Raw genomic sequence first — 6,442 nt, 5'->3', positions numbered from 1 at the left:
GCGACAGAAGAATATGTACAGTACAGAGGGGGCTCTGGTACAGTAGCACTTTTTGAACACTTAATCCACACTTTAAAATGTATAAATGCTATAACATTCAATAATACATTTTAAGCAGAACATGGACATAAATATACTGTTATGTACAAAACATAGATATAATGTTCAAAATTAAGACAAAAAGTATTGTGAAACCTACTGGTTTAAAAACATTAGTGGAGCATGTCCATATAGTTATGTGATGGATTTCATATATGGTAACTATTATAGGGCACCTGTATGAACTTGAGGGTAACTGACTTCATACATCCACAAAAACAAAGCAAAAAAAATTATGGGACCAATGGGTTAAAAGTAATTGCAAATAAAATGGCTAATAAAAGTGAAGTTATTTCTGAGAAAAGCATAATTTATTTGCAGATTCTAAATGTTTTGACGTTTTGTTTCCTATGCTATGAGATACAAACATTTTAAGTGCAGCATAAGTGCCTGTACTCTATAAAGCACTATATATTTCTCTTTTACTACTATTAAAAAGCTTATTATAATATTCAGGACTGAACTAAATTATTCTCTGAAGCCCTAGAAAGAATTAAAAGTGTTTAAATTGTTTAAATAATATGTAAATTATAATTATAATTAAGGCCAAGTAGGGGCTTATGGCATACCCCATGATTTGCACTATTTCTTTAGATCTGTTTTTTTTTTTTTACTCAGATTTTAAACTCAAACCATCCATAGATGATATAACCCACTGTAAATGCTATGAGTGTATTTTTTTCTATGTATAAAAGTGCAACATATTCAAACATACACCAAAGAAGCAAAAGTGGCATATGGTAAAGAAATGAAGAAATGAAGTTTTTAGAAAATTGTAAGCAGAAGAACACAGATCACTTTCCATGCAGCGCATATCTCCCTATGCTAGAACCAAAGGTTAACCCATGCTCACATGCCAATTACCAAAATAATCTATATGTCTATAATCTACTTTATAACACCATGTGGGGGCCCTTTCACCACACTGAGGCCTTTGGCGAATATGGCTTATAAAACGGGCCGGCACAGATGGTTAATCTGGGACATCTGGTTAAGGTAGTACTGCCCCTTCTTATATACAAGTTGTTTCTATCTTGGTCGCTTTTTGAATTGTTTTTAAGCATTAGGTTTCTCTTTTGATATGTAACTATTACAAAACAGAACATTCTGGTCACTCATCATGTGACACCATAAATTGTGTAATAATGTAATACAAAATAGGCCTACAAATTGTCAATAACACAGCAAAATAAAAATATCCCGTAGTGCTTGAGGTGTTATATATGTACTACAAGAATTCCTCTTGCATATATATATATATATATATATACACACAGTATATTGGCCTATATTTTAAGAAAATGCATCACAACAGGATGATTTTTTTTTAAATTTATTTTATTTTAGGCTCTACTTATTTGTTTATGAAATAGCACTATTATGTTAACACATTGCACGGTTTTATATTACCCTGTGTTGAATGATGTTGTACAAAGAAAAAAGCCTTCAGACAATCGCTTGTGCAATATGTAATTACGTATGTGCGTTGTTGACCTAAATGTTACATGACTATGGATGTTGTGCCTAATTCAAACTGCCTGGCTGGAGCCTAGCCCCTTCGCGTGCACGCGCACAGTAACGCTGTGTTTCCTCTAGATGGCAGTAAAAACAGGGAAAATTCGTTCAAAGGCTTCACCCTGTTCAGTTGATTGGGCAAATCACGTTGTTTTACCTGTAGATGGCACCATAGATTCAGAAACCGCCTCGTTCCAAATGTCTTTCCCAAACGTGCGTGTGGCCACGGTTATACTGGTGTTTCTACACAGTTCATGTCATTTAACACGTTGATGGGTCATTTGAGGTCATTTTCTTGCTCTGCTTGAAAGTAAAATCAGTATGAGTAGAATTTTACACTACAGTGTCAGCTGCTCACGAAATAATTACATATTTAAAAAATATTTTCTTTGTCATTATTACATGCTACTAACTCGGACAATGAAATTATATTGAACAAATTCACACATTTGAGTGTTTAACATGCATGATTAAAGCTACGCTATGTAACTTAAAAAAATAAAATAATAATAATAACAAAATGTTATTAATGAGCGAATGCAACAAAAATCCATCTTCCAAACCACGTATATACTTTACCCAAATACACTTTGATAAACCTATAATAAAGATTGTATATTATAAATATTTTAGAGCTGTCGGGACGGATTTTGCAGGAAATTGCATACATACCTCATTCGCCCGTGCGTGTTGACGTCATATAAAAAATTGGCCATGGATGATTCAAAATGGCAAACCACCAGGAAATCACTTTGTAAAAACAAAGAAACTCCAAACAGAGCAGAGTCTACAAGCAAAAAGGGAAAGTGACAGAGTTCGTAATAAAACCCAAATCAACATCGGCTTGGCTTTTCAGAGGTGGCGACAACTGAAAGGATTTAAAAGCGACCCAGAGATAGCTTTTTTCTTACTCAACAGGTAAGGTATTTTGTTGATATGGTTTATGTATAATTGTGTAATCACACACACGTCTGTGTGTAGTGAAATACAATAATTATACTGTAATCAGTGCAGAACGTTTCACTTGCTAACACACGTGTGTATTTTTCTTAATAATGGCAATAATTTATATAAATAAATCCTTTAGTCCTAGGCTTGCCAAGAACATGTGAGTCTTGAAATTATGTTGACCACTGGCTGGTAACAATGACAATCTATAAAAAATGTGTTACTGCTGTGGTCTATTTGGCCAGAATATACTGCAGTTATAAAAACTTCACAATGTTTGACCTTATCAGACTAGCAATCATTGTGTCTAATGTTAACAAATGTTGCCTAAATTTTGTAACGTAATTTAATTCAAAACTTCAATGTTTCCAATAAGTCAAAACAACAGCATAAGACATGGCACTTACCTGCTCAGATGACATGTTTTCGGATATCCGTCTTTTCCTTTCTTTCATTATTTATTTGTCCATTCACTCTGATAAGATGTCCTGTATTCATGTGTACATCCATGCAGAGGAGCAGTGCTGAACCACAACCAAAACAATGTTCTTCCACAAAGACTCATGCAGTTTTATTTTTTAACTGCTAGAGGTCCAAAAGTTACATAGTGTAGCTTACATTTTTTTATTAGTATCTTATTTCATAAATCTGTTAGTTTTAAATGATTCATGCATTAGACACAGGAAATGTGCTGTAATTGCCTATCTTGCAACATTGGTGGAAAATAAACATTGTCATATACCAGAATAATATCTGCTTATTATGTGCGGAATCATTTTCAGCACCTATCTAGATTCTAACTCCTGCATTCTTCTGCCTGGATGCTCAGGCATAAAAACAGGTTCGGTGAATTAGCTAACACAGGCAACACTATAAGTCAAATTAAGCATTTGACTCTTTTGACATAAATAACCTCATTATTCAGGGGAAAATAACTGGGCGTGGTCATTTTAACCTACCTGTTTGGATTCGATCTCCCTCATATTTATATCTTCTACTTTAGTGTGTCAATAGTAAATATACATTTTAACCTCACAAACATTCCTTTTGCAAATAGAATAGAATAGAATACAAGAACAGGGAGCCCTGCAACAGATGACATGGCCCCCACAAAGCCCCCCACTGAACATCGGGTCAGTCTGGGATTACACAATGAGACAGAAGTAATTGAGACAGACTAAATAAATAAAAGAACTGTGGTGAATTCTCCAAGAAGCTTGGAACATCCTATCTGCCAACAACTAAGAAAAACTGTGTCCAGGTGTAAGTAGGAGAATTGGTGCTGTTTTGAAGGCAAAAGTGTTCACACCAAATATTGATTTAGCTCTTTTTCTGTTTACTGGACTTTGTATGATGTTAATTGATTAATGAAAATTATTTATGTCATTGAATGTTTTTTTTTTTATGACATTGAATGTTTTTTTACAGCGTTGCTTGTTTTAATCATCCAGACTTATTTTTATGACTATTTGAGCCACCAGCCATAAGATTGAGGGAGGTAGAATCTAGGCAGGTGGGTAAAAATGACCCCCCATGTATAGTAAGACTGTCTTTGGCCAAAGAGTCAAATGCTCTATAGAACATACAGTGTTGCATTTATTAATCCACCAAACCTATTTTTATTACTTTCTGAGCATCTAGACAGAAGAATCAGTGAGATAGAATCCATGCAGGTAGGAAAATATGACCTCGCCCAGTTTTTACCCCCCTGAATTCTAAGACTTTCTTTGTCAAAAAAGTAAAATGCTTTATGGGACATACCGTATTGCTTGTTTTAATCATTCAAACCTATTTTTTGACTATCTGAGCATCCAATAATAAGAATGAGGGAGGTAGAATCCAGGCAGGTGGGAAAATATGACCTCACCCAGTTTTCACCCCCCTAAATAATAAGAATGTCTATGTCAGTAGAATCAAATGTGTTATGGGACATACAGTGTTGTTTGTGTCAATCCACCAAATCCATTTTGAAGACTGTTTAAGCACACAGACAGAAGATTGAGGGATGTAGAATCCAGGCAGTTAGGTAAAATTACCCCGCCCAGTTATTACCCTCTAAATAATTAGGCTATTTATGTCAAAATAGTCAAATGCTTTATGGGACATTCAGTGTTGCATTTATTAATCCACCAAACCTATTTTTATGACTATTTGAGCATCCAGCCAAAAGAATGAGGGAGGTAGAATCCAGGCAGGTGGGAAAATATGACTCTGCTCAGTTATTATCCCCCTGAATAATAAAGACTGTTTATGTCAAAATAGTCAAATGCTCAATAGGACATATAGTGTTGCATATATTAATCCACCTAACCTAATTTTATGACAATCTGACAGCCAGAAGAATGAGGGAGTTAGAATCCAGACAGGTACAAATTACCCCCACCCAGTTATTTACCCCTGCATAATGAGGCTATTTATGTCAAAAGAGTCAAATGCTTAATTTGACTTATATTGCTGCCTGTGTTAGCTAATTCACCAAACCTGTTTTGTATGCCTGAGCATCCAGGCAGAAGAAGGAGGGAGTTAGAATCTAGATAGGTGCTGAAAATGACTCCGCCCATAATAAACAGATATTATCCTAGAATATGTCCGAGAAGGACAATGTTTTTTTTTTTCTGCCAATGTTGCAAGATAGGCAATTACAGCACATTTCCCGTGTCTGCTGCATGTATCATTTAAAACTAACATGTTTCTGAAATGAGATACTAATAAAAAATAATAATAATAATCATGCATGTTAAACACTCAAATGTGTGAATTTGTTCAATATAATTTCATTGTCCGAGTTAGTAGCATGTAATAATGACAAAGAAAATATTTTTTAAATATGTAATTATTTCGTGAGCAGCTGACACTGTAGTGTAAAATTCTACTCATACTGATTTTACTTTCAAGCAGAGCAAGAAAATGACCTCAAATGACCCATCAACGTGTTAAATGACATGAATTGTGTAGAAAAACCAGTATAACCGTGGCCACACGCACGTTTGGGAAAGACATTTGGAACGAGAAGGTTTGAAGGCCATTGAGTTTAATTTCTGAGTCTATGTTGCCATCTACAGGTTTGCCCACTCAACTGAACAGGGTGAAGCCTTTGAACGAATTTTTCGAGTTTTTACTGCCGTCTAGTGGAAACACAGCGTTACTGTGCGCGTGCACGCGAAAGGGGGTAGGCTCCAGCCAGACAGTCCGAATTAGGCACCGATATTCCTGAATCCTGCGGTCTTAAAACCGTCGAGTAACATTAACCCAGACATTGAGCTCACAAGGGAAGACAGAATTATACTGAACTGTAGAATTATACCTGTCAACACAAAAAGATGTGCAATGGCAGTGTGTCTGACGAAAAGTTTCATAATTAATGCATGATATTATTCGTCCTCCTTAACCCATGGCAATTACACAACAATTAAACAACAGGGTAGGGTTGCACCAGCTTTTCGTAAAGTCTCAGTTAAGTTGGGGCGTAAAGTTCAAACTAAGGGATTAGTAACTACTACTTAGTTTGTAACTAAGTCAGTGCCTAATTTGGTTGCAATGCTCAAATCTTTAGTAGTGCGTAAATTGCGACTTGGTGCCCAATTACGCCACAACTTTGCCGACGTATGGTGCAACCGGAGTGCTATGGCTCATGTAATCAGTTATTTAAGTAGCCCATCAGCCAAGGGAATCTCACTCAATTCCTATCAGTTTGCTATTCTAAGACATGCCACCTAAAAGTACACAATACATGACAAGTGTGTCTGATGGATGGCACACTTGACATCTTTGCTTTTAAAATCTATGCATTCTTTCATGTTAGTCATTTCTCGCTGTCCCGACCGAGCGCATGTTACAAAACTCAGACGGTTTTGTGTTTTGTAATGCGTCTCACCTAGCC

The sequence above is a fragment of the Myxocyprinus asiaticus genome, chromosome 33, assembly GCF_019703515.2.
Source record: "Myxocyprinus asiaticus isolate MX2 ecotype Aquarium Trade chromosome 33, UBuf_Myxa_2, whole genome shotgun sequence".
NCBI lineage: Eukaryota > Metazoa > Chordata > Actinopteri > Cypriniformes > Catostomidae > Myxocyprinus > Myxocyprinus asiaticus.
The sequence above is the reverse complement of the archived record's forward strand: the minus strand, read 5'-3'. Positions refer to the sequence as shown.